This window comes from Lithobates pipiens, unplaced genomic scaffold, assembly GCF_037356315.1.
Source record: "Lithobates pipiens isolate NorthernLeopardFrog02 unplaced genomic scaffold, aLitPip1_a1.2 Scaffold_30, whole genome shotgun sequence".
NCBI lineage: Eukaryota > Metazoa > Chordata > Amphibia > Anura > Ranidae > Lithobates > Lithobates pipiens.
This window is the reverse complement of record NW_027507791.1, coordinates 30370964-30384133: the sequence shown is the minus strand read 5'-3', so window position 1 is coordinate 30384133 and position 13170 is coordinate 30370964.

The following is a 13170-nucleotide window of genomic DNA, read 5'->3' as shown; positions in this document are numbered from 1 at the left end:
AACTTTTGGGAATTATCCAAATTCTTGGTCTTCCCTAGGAACTCCTAAACTGTCCTTGAGTACCCCAAAACTAGTAAGTCAGGGTGATCTCAGATAATGGAATTAATTTATTGGGTAGATAACCAAATTCTCAGTCTAAGAGCTCCCACATTGTCCTTGAGTACCCCAAAATTGGCTCATCGCATTAATAAAATTTGGGTGATCCCAGATAACGAAATAGAATGAACTAATTGGGTAATACCCAAATTCTCGATCTTGTCTAAGAACCCCCAAACTGCACTCAAGTACCCCAAAAATTGGTAATAACTGGGTGATCCCAGACAATGGCATTCGTTTATTGGGTAGATACCAACATTCTCGGTCTAAGAACTCCCAAACTGCCCTCGGCTACCCCAAAACTGGCTCATCGTTGTAATAAAATTCGGGTGATCCCAGATAATGAAATTAAATGAACTTTTTGGGTATTACTCAAATTCTCGGTCTGCCTTAGGAACTCCTAAATTGTCCTTGAGTACCCCAAAACTAGTAAGTCAGGGTGATCCCAGACAATGGAATTAATTTATTGGGTAGATATCCAAATTCTTGGTCTAAGAACTCCTAAACTGTCCTTGAGTACCCCAAAACTAGTAAGTCAGGGTGATCCCAGACAATGGAATTCATTTATTGGGTAGATACCCAAATTCTTGGTCTAAGAACTCCCAAACTGCCCTCGAGTACCCCAAAGCTAGTGATAACAGGGTGATCCCAGACAATGGAATTCATTTATTGGGTAGATACCAACATTCTTGGTCTAAGAACCCCCAAACTGTCCTCGAGTACCCCAAAAAACTAGAAAGTCAGGGTGATCCCAGACAATGGAATTCATTTATTGGGTGATACCAACATTCTCGGTCTAAGAACTCCCAAATTGTCCTTCAGTACCCCAAAATTGGCTCATCGTAGTAATAAAATTCAGGTGATCCCAGATAATGAAATTAAATGAACTTTTGGGAATTATCCAAATTCTTGGTCTTCCCTAGGAACTCCTAAACTGTCCTTGAGTACCCCAAAACTAGTAAGTCAGGGTGATCTCAGATAATAGAATTAATTTATTGGGTAGATAACCAAATTCTCAGTCTAAGAGCTCCCACATTGTCCTTGAGTACCCCAAAATTGGCTCATCGCATTAATAAAATTTGGGTGATCCCAGATAACGAAATAGAATGAACTAATTGGGTAATACCCAAATTCTCGATCTTGCCTAAGAACGCCCAACCTGCCCTTGAGTACCCCAAAACTATTAATAGCAGGGTTATCCCAGACAATGACATTCATTTATTGGGTAGATACCCAAATTCTCCAGCCTCCATGAGAACTCCCAAACTGCCCTCAGGTACCCCAAAACTGGCTCATCATCGTTATAAATTTTGAGTGATCCCAGATAATGAAATTAAATTAACTTGTTGGGTATTATCCAAATTCTCGGTCCCTAGGAACTCCTAAACTGTCCTTGAGTACCCCAAAACTAGTAAGTCAGGGTGATCTCAGATAATGGAATTCATTTATTGGGTAGATACCCAAATTCTCGGTCTTCCCTAAGAACTCCCAACTGTCCTTCAGTACCCCAAAGCTAATAATAGGGTGACCCCAGACAATGGCATTCATTTATTGGGTAGATACAAACATTCTCAGTCTAAGAACTCCCAAACTGTCCTTGAGTACCCCAAAAAACTAGAAAGTCAGGGTGATCCCAGACAATGGAATTCATTTATTGGGTAGATACCAACATTCTCGGTCTAAGAACTCCCAAACTGTCCTCAAGTACCCCAAAAAAATAGTAAGTCAGGGTGATCCCAGACGATGGAATTCATTTATTGAGTAGATACCAACATTTTTGGTCTAAGAACTCCCAAATTGTCCTCGAGTACCCCAAAACTGTCTCATCATTGTAATAAAATTCAGGTGATCCCAGATAATGAAATTAAATGAACTTTTGGGTATTATTCAAATTCTCGGTCTTCCCTAGGAACTCCTAAACTGTCCTTGAGTACCCCAAAACTATTAAGTCAGGGTGATCTCAGATAATGGAATTAATTTATTGGGTAGATACCCAAATTCTCGGTCTAAGAGCTCCCAAACTGTCCTTCAGTACCCCAAAATTGGCTCATCGTAGTAATAAAATTTGGATGATCCCAGATAACGAAATAGAATGAACTAATTGGGTAACACCCAAGTTCTCGATCTTGTCTAAGAACCCCCAAACTGCACTCAAGTACCCCAAAACTATTAATAAAAGGGTGATCACAGACAATGGCATTCATTTACTGGGTAGATACCCAAATTCTCCAGCCGCCATGAGAACTCCCAAACTGCCCTCGGCTACTCCAAAACTGGGTCATCGTTGTTATAAAATTCGGGTGATCCCAGATAATGAAATTAAATGAACTTTTTGGGTATTACCGAAATTCTCGGTCCTCTCTAAGAACTCCTAAACTGTCCTTGAGTACCCCAAAACTAGTAAGTCAGGGTGATTTCAGATAATGGAATTCATTTATTGGGTAGATACCAACATTCTTGGTTAAGAACTGTGCTTGAGTACCCCAAAACTGGCTCATCATAGTAATAAAATTTGGGTGATCCCAGATAACGAAATAGAATTCATTTATTGGATAATACCCAAATTCTTTGTCTTCCCTAAGAACTCCCAAACTCTCCATGAGTTCCCAAAACGGGCTTATCGTAGTAATAAAATTCGCCTGATCCTAGATAAGGAGACTTAACTTTTTGGGTAGTACCTACCGTAAATTCTTGGTCTTCTCTAAGAACTCCCAAACTGCCCTTGATTACCCGAAAACTATTAAATCAATGTGATCTTAGACAATAAAATGCATTTATTGAGTAGGTACCCAAATTCTCCGTCTAAGAACTCCCAAACTGCCCTTGAATACCCCAAAATTGGTTTGTCGTACTAATAAAATTACAGTGATCCTAGATAACGAAACAGAATGAATTTTTTGGGTAATATCCAAATTCTCTGTCTTCCCTAGAACTCCCAAACTACCCTTGAGTTCCCCAAAACTAGTATATCAGGGTGTTGGGGTTAGAGTTAAGTTTATGGCTTGGTTTAATGTTGGGGTTACAGTTATGGTTAATGTTGGGGTTAGAGTAAAGGTTACGGCTGAGGTTGATGTTGGGGTTTAGAGTTAAGAGTATGATTGGGGTTGATTTTGGGGATAAAGTTAAGGTTATGGCTAGGTTTAATGTCGGGGTTAGAGTTAATGTTACAGCTACGGTTAATGTTGGGTTTATAGTGAAGGTTACAGCTAGGGTTGATGGGGTTAGAGTCACAATTATAGCTAGGGTCAATGTTTGGGTTAGAGTTAAGGTTATGGCTAGGGTTGATGTTGGGGTTAGAGTGAAGGTTATGGCTAGGTTTAATGTTAGGGTTAGAGTTAGGATTAATGTTGGAGTTAGAGTTAAGGTTATGGCTGGGGTTGATGATGGGGTTAAAGTCAAGGTTACAGCTAGGGTCAAAGTTGGGGTTAGAGTTATGGCTATGTTTAATGTTGGGCTTAGAGTTAATGTTGGTGTTAGTGTTAGGGTAATGTTGGGGTTTTGAGTCATAGTCAAGGTTATGGCTGGGGTTGATGTTGGGGTTAGAGTTAATTTTATGGCTAGAGTTGATGTTGGGGTTAGAGTGAAGGTTATGGCTAGGGTTGATATTGGGGTTAGAGTTAAGGTTATGGCTAGGGTTGATGTTGGGGTTAGAGTGAAGGTTATGGCTACGGTTGATGTTGGGGTTAGAGTCACGGTTACAGCTAGGGTCAATGTTGGGGTTAGAGTTAAGGTTATGGCTAGGGTTGATGTTGGGGGTCAGGATTAAGCTTATGGCTAGGTTTACTGTTGGGGTTAGAATTAGGGTTAATGTTGGGGTTAGAGTCAAGGTTAAGGGTGGGGTTGATGTTGGGGTTAGAGGTAAGGATATGGCTGATGGTTGCTTTTGGGGATAAAGTTAAGGTTATGGCTAGAGTTGATGTTGGGGGTCAGAGTTAAGCTTATGGCTAGGTTTAATGTTGTGGTTAGAGTTAGGGTAATGTTGGGGTTAGAGTCAAAGTCAAGGTTATGGCTGGAATTGATGTTGGTGTTAGAGTTAAGGTTATAACTACATTTAATATTGGGTTAAGAATAAAGGTTACAGCTAGGGTTGATGTTGGGGTTAGAGTAAAAGTTACAGCTAGGGTTAAAGTTGGTGTTAGAGTTATGGCTATGTTTAATGTTGGGGTTAGCGTTAAGGGTATGGCTAGCGTTGATGTTGGTGTTAGAGTTAAAGTTATGGCTAGGGTTGACATTGGGGTTAGAGTTAAGGTTATGGGTAGGATTGACGTTGGGCTTAGAACGAAGGTTATGGCTAGGGTTGATATTGGGGTTAGAGTTAAGGTTATGGCTAGAGTTGATGTTGGGGTTAGAGTGAAGGTTATGGCTAGGGTTGATATTGGGGTTAGAGTTAAGGTTATGGCTAGGGTTGATATTGGGGTTAGAGTTAAGGTTATGGCTAGGGTTGATATTGGGGTTAGAGTTAAGGTTATGGCTAAGATTGATGTTGGGGTTAGAGTGAAGGTTATGGCTACGGTTGATGTTGGGGTTAGAGTTAAGGTTATGGCTAGGATTGATGTTGTGGTTAGAGTGAAGGTTATGGCTAGGATTGATGTTGGGGTTAGAGTGAAGGTTATGGCTAGGGTTGATATTGGGGTTAGAGTTAAGGTTATGGCTAAGATTGATGTTGGGGTTAGAGTGAAGGTTATGGCTACGGTTGATGTTGGGGTTAGAGTTAAGGTTATGGCTAGGATTGATGTTGTGGTTAGAGTGAAGGTTATGGCTATGGTTGATGTTGGGGTTAGAGGTAGGACTGTGACTAGGGTTGATGTTGGGGTTAGAGTTAGGGTTATGGCTAGGGTTGATGTTGGGGTTAGAGTGAAGGTTATGGCTACGGTTGATGTTGGGGTTAGAGTTAAGGTTATGGCTAGGATTGATGTTGTGGTTAGAGTGAAGGTTATGGCTACGGTTGATGTTGGGGTTAGAGGTAGGACTGTGACTAGGGTTGATGTTGGGGTTAGAGTTAGGCCGCGTACACACGCGCGGACTGTTGGCCCAACCTTGTCCGCTGAACAGTGTTTGGGCGGACAGTCCGCTCGTGTGTGGGCTTTCAGCGGACAGTTTCAGCGGACAGTTGGACGGACAAGGTTTTACGGAAATTCCGAAAAACTGTCCGCTGAAACCTTGTTTCAACGAACAGTCCGCCCGTGTGTAGGCTTGTTCGTCAAACTAAGTTCCGCGCATGCTCAGAAAGGATTTTCAAGCCGAAAGTTATAATGCAGTGTATAGGACGTCGTATTTTGCGTCCCGTCGTACGTGCCGTTCACGTCATCGCGCACGGTTTCAGCAAACTGTTCGTTCGTCGTGTGTGGCCATGTCCGTCCATGCTAAGTTTGAGCGGACTGTTCGCTCAAACTGTTGGACGGACAAAGTTGGGCCAACAGTCCGCGCGTGTGTACGCGGCCTTAGGGTTATGGCTAGGGTTGATGTTGGGGTTAGAGTGAAGGTTATGGCTATGGTTGATGTTGGGGTTAGAGTTAGGGCTGTGACTAGGGTTGATGTTGGAGTTGGAGTTAAGGTTATGGCTATAGTTCATGTTGGGGTTAGAGTGAAGGTTATGGCTAGGGTTGATATTGGGGTTAGAGTTAAGGTTATGGCTAGGGTTGACGTTGTGGTTAGAGTTAAGGTTATGGCTAGGGTTGATGTTGGGGTTAGAGTTAAGGTTATGGCTAGGGTTGATGTTGGGGTTAGAGTTAAGGTTATGGCTTCGGTTGATGTTGGGGTTAGAGTTAAGGTTATGGCTAGGATTGATGTTGTGGTTAGAGTGAAGGTTATGGCTACGGTTGATGTTGGGGTTAGAGGTAGGACTGTGACTAGGGTTGATGTTGGGGTTAGAGTTAGGGTTATGGCTAGGGTTGATGTTGGGGTTACAGTGAAGGTTATGGCTATGGTTGATGTTGTGGTTAAAGTGAAGGTTATGGCTAGGGTTGATGTTGGGGTTAGAGTTAGCGTTGTGACTAGGGTTGATGTTGGGGTTAGAGTTAGGGTTGTGACTAGGGTTGATGTTGGGGTTAGAGTTAGCGTTGTGACTAGGGTTGATGTTGGGGTTAGAGTTAGGGTTATGGCTAGGGTTGAATTTGAGGGTTAAATTTAGGGTTAATGTTGAGCTTAGAGTTAAGATTACCGCTAGAGTTAAAGTTGGGGTCAGATTTAGGGTTATCTTTAGGCTTAGGGTTAAAGTTGGCGGTTAAATTTAAGGCTCCTCTGTTCCTCAGTATCTAAAATCATGTTCTCAACTAACAAAGGACCATTACGCGGCACAAGAACAGATCTAGGATCGTTGAAAGGAGCTTCTCTAACCCACAGGAGCCACTTAAATCCCACTGTACCGATAAAAACCGATTGACTCCAATACAATTTGCCAAAATGGCAAATTTCCCCAATTTTTTGTTGTTGTAATTCTGACAAAGCAAAGCCTCTACATTTGGTTCTTCCCTCGTATATGAACCCAATTCCTTTCTTCCAAGACCTTATTGTAGATTATGATACCCCCAAAACCCCAATCCACCAACCACACCTTGTACACCAACTCTTGATCTCCACCATGGAAGTCTAATTGTCCTTCAATGAAATATTCCACTTGCCGACAACCTTTTTTTTAAAAAAAAATTCTGAGGGCTTGTTATATGAATATTCCACAAACCTCCCCCACCCCCCACCCCACCCGCACAGATAACGGTAACCATTACTCCCTTCCCCTCCCCCCTTTTTTTCCTTAAGGCCATTAGAAACACCAAGTTTCTACCAACGATCAACGATCCAATTTGCGGGAATCTACACCGACACAGAGCACGTTCTAGAATAAAATTGGACAAAAGGTGATGGTCGGGAAGAAGATAAATTCACAATCGTATAATATCGTGCCAAAAAATAAGAGAACAAATGCCCCCCCCCCCCCCCCCAAAAAAAAAAAATCAAAAAATGGAGTTTGCAGAAGGAGAGGGTGGAGTGAGGGTTTGGTTACCGGGCAGATGTTTGGATGTTCCCTCATAACAAAATTTGTGCAGGTCCGGAATTTTACTCCACTGCCTTCCCGATGCCCCCCCCCCCGGAGGTAATTACACGGCTGTCATCCAGCACAGTTATTAGCTCCCTCCAGTAAGAAACTGATTTGCGCTTATGAAATATTAAATGCATTTCCCCTCCCCCCCCCCCATCCTCCAGGCACCTGTGCCCCCCCCCCCAGGGGGCTATTATTCAGGCTGTTTATTAAGTTCAACTATGGTGTGCATTGGGATAGTCGGGGCAGATAAGACACAGGTGCCTAGGACTTTTATCCCAAGAACTTGCAATCTAGCTCAGTGCCGGGACAAAGTCATCTAGAGCCCAGGGTAAACATGCCAAAAACTGCCCCCCCCCACCCCCACCCCCACCAAGATGTATGAGCATTATCTGTCAGCAAACCCCCCCCCCCCCCTCAAAAAAAAAAACCCACTGAGAACTAATCTGCATGCTTACCCCCTAAGCATAAGTTTGCCCTCCTCCCTGTACAAATCTGCCCCCCCCCCCTCCCAGCTCAAATGCCCCCTCTCCAAAGAAATGAAATGTACCCCTCCTAACACAAATTCTCTACCCCTAAAACTTCCCATCCTAGTGCACATCTTCTCCCCCGCTTCCAATCCCCTCTCCCAGTACAAATTCCCCCTCCTAGCACAAATCTTTGCCCCCCCCCACCCATCTCCCAGGTCCCCCAAGTTCCAATGTCCCGCCCCTAAAAAAAATAAAACTTCACCTCTCCTAGCACAAATCCTCCCATCCTAGTGCGCATCTTCTTCTCCACTTCCAATCCCCCCTCCCAATACAAATTTCCCCTCATAGCACAAATCTTTGCCCCCCCCCCCCATCTCCCAGGTCCCCCAAGTTCCAATGTCTCCCCCCCCCCCAAAAAAAAATAAAACTTCACCTCTCCTAGCACAAATCCTCCCATCCTAGTGCACATCTTCTCCCCCTCTTCCAACCCCCCTCCCGTATTTGAACATAATTCCCCCTCCTAGCACAAATCTTTGCCCCCCATCTCCCAGGTCCCCCAAGTTCCAATGTCTCCCCCCCCTTCAAAAATAAAAATAAAACATCACCCCTCCTAGAACAAATCCTCTACCCCTAAAATTTCCCATCCTAGTGCACATCTCCTCCCCCGCTTCCAGTCCCCCCTCCCATATTTGAACTTGATTCCCCCTCCTAGCACAAATCTTTGCCCCACATCTCCCAGGTCCCCCAAGTTCCAATGTCCCTCCCCCTTACAAAATAAAAATAAAACATCACCCCTCCTAGCACAAATCCTCTACCATTAAGATTTCCCTTCCTGGTACACATGTCCTCCCCCACTTCCAATCCCCCCTCCCAGCACAAATATTTGCTCCTCCATCCTCAAAATTCATCCAGCTTAAATGCCCCCCCTGCCTAGAACAAATTCCCTACCTCTAAAATTTCCCATCCTAGTACACATCCTCCCCCCCACTTCAGATCCCCCCTCCCAGCACAACTTCCCCCCAAATCGCCCTCTCCTAGCACAAATCTTTGCCCCCCATCCCCCAAGTTCAAACGCCCGCCCCCCCAAAAAAAGATTAAAAATGTACCCCTCTTAGCACAAATCTTCTACCCCTAAAATGTCCCCTCCTAGTACATATCTCCCCCCCCCCACGCAAATCCCCCCATTCAAATGCCTCTGCCACAAAAAAATTCACCCCCTCCTAGCAGAAATCCTCTATCCCCAAAATAGCCACCCCGATGGTACACATCTTTCCCCACAGTCCCCCCTCCTAGCACAAATCTTTGCCCCTCCAACCCCCAAGTCTAAATCCCCCCCCCCCCCCAAAAAAAAGATAAAAAAAATGTACCCCTCCTAGCACAAATATTCTACCCCTAAAATTTCCCCTCCTGGTACACATCTTCTCCCCCCCACTGCAAATTCCCCCCTCCCAGCACAAATTCCCCCCAAATCCCCCTCCAAGCAGAAATCTTTGGCCCCTCATCCCCCAACCCCCCCCCCCCCCGTTCAAATGCCTCCCCCACAAAAAAATTCACCCCTCCTATCACAAATCCTCTACCCCAAAATAGCCTCTCCCCCGGTACACCTCCCCCCCACTTCCAATCTCCCATCCTAGCACAAATCTTTACCCCTCAAATCCCTCCAGCTCAAATGCCCCCCACGCAAAAAAAATCACTCCTCCTAGCACAAATCCTCTATCCCTAAATTATCCCCTCCTAGTACACATCTACCCCCCCCCACACTTCAAATTCCCCCTCCCAGCACAAATTCCCCCTAAATCCACCTTCCTAGCACAAATCTTTTTCCCACCATCCTTCCCTTACAACACAAATTCCCCTAAATCACCACTCTTAGAACCCCCTCCCCAAATTCCCCCTTTCAACACAAATCCCCCCCCCATCTCCTTCTCTCACCCCCACTGCACATGATACCACAGTGCCCAGAGCAGCCGCCCCTCCAGTCCACCCCTGATCTAGTGATATAGGAAGGACCAAAAGCTTACAGTCTAGCAATATAAGGCGACCGTGTTCAAAGGAGCTTACAATCACAGGAGACCCTGACCCCAGAATTGTACACTGTGGGTGTATAATTAGACCCCCGTCCCCAGGAGCTTGCAGTATAATAATGTCCTGTCCCCAGGAGCTTACAATTTAGGGTTGCAATTAGTCCCTGGCCCCAGGAGCTTACAGGCTAGTGTTATAATGGGACCCTGACCCCAAAAGCTTGCAATTTAGTGGCATGGTACAGTAGTTGTTCCCAGGAGCTTACAATCTAATATAATTTACAGTTTTGTGATGTAATGCCAGAGCTCACGGTAATTAGGTTTACAGTCTGTTGCTATAATGAGTGGCTCAATAAACCACCCTCTTGTAACTGCCACAGGAAGGTTACGATCTATTCTACGACGAGCCGGTCTGACAAGCCTTCCAGCCTGGGTGGTTTCACCAGTTTGCAGTCTGGTTTGTAGCTATCTCATAGTCTTACATAGGTTCTTATTTCTAGAGAACTCCAACTGGACCCCAGACAGAGCTCGGTGTGTAATGGCAGGTCCTCATTCTCAACAGGACCCCACCTGGACCCTGGGCAGAGCTCTGGGTGCAGTGATAGGTCCTCATTCCCAAAGGACTCCAACTGGGCCCTTAAAAGACCAACCTGGTTCAAGGACAGATCCTCAACTCAAGCAGACCACACCTGGGTTCTGAGTGGAGCTCTGGGTGTAATGTCAAGTCCTTAATTCCAACAGACCCCAGAACTAAACCCTTAGCAGAGCTGTAGGTGTAATGCCAGGTCCTCATTCCCAACATACCCCAACTGGACCCTGGGCAGAGCTCTGGGTGTAGTGATAGGTCCTCATTCCCAAAGGACTCCAACTGGGCCCTTAAAAGACCAACCTGGCGCAAGGACAGATCCTCAACTCAAGCAAACCACGCCTGGATTCTGAACAGAGCTCTGGGTGTAATGTCAAGTCCTTAATTCCAACAGACCCCCAAACTAAATCCTTAGCAGAGCTGTAGGTGTAATGCCAGGTCCTCATTCCCAACATACCCCAACTGGACCCTGGGCAGAGCTCTGGGTGTAATGTCAAGTCCTTAATTCCAACAGACCCCCAAACTAAACCCTTAGCAGAGCTGTAGGTGTAATGCCAGGTCCTCATTCCCAACATACCCCAACTGGACCCTGGGCAGAGCTCTGAGTGTAGTGATAGGTCCTCATTCCCAAAGGACTCCAACTGGGCCCTTAAAAGACCAACCTGGCGCAAGGACAGATCCTCAACTCAAGCAAACCACACCTGGGTTCTGGACAGAGCTCTGGGTGTAATGTCAAGTCCTTAATTCCAACAGACCCCCAAACTAAACCCTTAGCAGAGCTGTAGGTGTAATGCCAGGTCCTCATTCCCAACATACCCCAACTGGACCCTGGGCAGAGCTCTGGGTGCAGTGATAGGTCCTCATTCCCAAAGGACTCCAACTGGGCCCTTAAAAGACCAACCTGGTTCAAGGACAGATCCTCAACTCAAGCAGACCACACCTGGGTTCTGAGTGGAGCTCTGGGTGTAATGTCAAGTCCTTAATTCCAACAGACCCCCAAACTAAACCCTTAGCAGAGCCATAGGTGTAATACCAGGTCCTCATTCCCAACATACCCCAACTGGACCCTTGGCAGAGCTCTGGATGTAATGACAGGTCCTCAGATCCAAAAGACCCAACCTGGACCCTGGACAGAGCCCTGGGTGTGGTGGCAGGTCCTCATTCCTAAAAGACCCCCAACTCGACCCCTAACAGAGCACTGGGCGCAGTGACAAGTCCTCAACTCAAGCAGAATCCACCCAGATTATGGACAGAGCTCTAGGTGTACTAACAGGTCCTCATTCCCAACAGTTCCCACCTGGACAAAGCTTTGGTTGTAATGACAGGTCCTCACCTCCTGCAGACCCTACCTGGATGCTTAACAGAGCTCTAGGTGTATTGACAGGTCCTCATTTAAATCAGACCCTTCTTGGACCCTTAAGAGAGATCAGGGTGTAATGACAGGTCTTCACTTATAGGAGGCCCTACCTGGACACTGGACAGAAGTTCTGGATGTAATGACAGGTCCTCACTTGCAAAAGACCCAACCTGGACCCTAGACAAAGCCCTGGGTGTGGTGGCAGGTCCTCATTCCTAAAAGACCCCCAACTCGACCCCTAACAGAGCACTGGATGTAGTGACAAATCCTCAACTCAAACAGAATCCACCCAGTTTATGGACAGAGCTCTGGGTGTGGTGACAGGTCCTCATGCCCAAAACACCCCAACTGGACCCTTAACAGAGATCTGGGTGTAATGACCGGTCCTCATATATATCAGACCTTACCTTGACCCTTAAGAGAGATCAGGGTGTAATGACAGGTCTTAATTTATAGCAAATCCTACCTGGACTCAGGACAGAGTTCTGGATGTAATAAGAGGTCCTTACTTCCAAAAGACCCAACCCGGACAGAGCTCTGGGTGTAATGGCAGGTCCTCATTCCCAACAGACCCCACCTGGACCATTGATATAGGTCTGGGTGTGAAAACAGGTCCTCACTTCCAGCAGACCCCCATCTGGACCCTGGAGAGAGCTCTGGGTTTAATGACAGGTTCTCATTTCCATGAAGCCCCAAATGCACCCTGGACAAAGCTATGGATGTAATGACAAGCCCTTACCTCCAGCAGACCCCATCTGGACAGAACTCCGATGAGTGTAATGACAGGTCCTCATTTCTATGAGACTTCACCTGGACTCTGGACAGAGTTCTGGGTATAATAAAATGTTCTCATTCCCAACATATCCCACCTGGACTTATAACAGAGCTGGATGTAGTGACCCCACCTGGACCCTGGACAGAGCTCTGGGTGTAGTGACAGGTTCTCACCTCCAGCAGGCCCCATCTGGACTGTGGATGGAGCTCTGCATGTAAGTACAGGTTCTCATTTATAGAAGGCCTCAACTTGACACTTAACAGAGATTGAGGTGTAATGACAGGTCCTTATTTCTGTCAGACCCCACCTGGACCCCGGACAGAGCTCTGGGTGTAATGACAGCTCCTCGCTTCCAAAAGACCCCACCTGGACCCCGGACAGAGCTCTGGGTGTAATGACAGATCCTCGCTTCCAACAGACCCCACCTGGACCCTGGACAGAGCTCTAGGTGTGCTAACAGGTCCTCATTCCCAACAGTTCCCACCTGGACAAAGCTTTGGTTGTAATGACCGGTCCTCACCTCCTGCAGACCCTACCTGGATGCTTAACAGAGCTCTAGGTGTATTGACAGGTCCACATTCCCAACAGTTCCCACCTGGACTCTGCATAAAGTGATAGGTGTAATGACAGGTCCTCGCCTCCAGTAGACCCAACCTGGACGGAAATCTTGGCATAATGACAGGTCCTCCTTCCCAACAGACCCCATCTGGACCCTGCACAGAGCTCTGGATGAAATGACAGGTCCTCTATACCAGCACAGCCCCAACTGGGTCATGCACAGACCTCTAGATGAAATGACAGGTTCTCATTCCCAACATTGTCCTCCTGA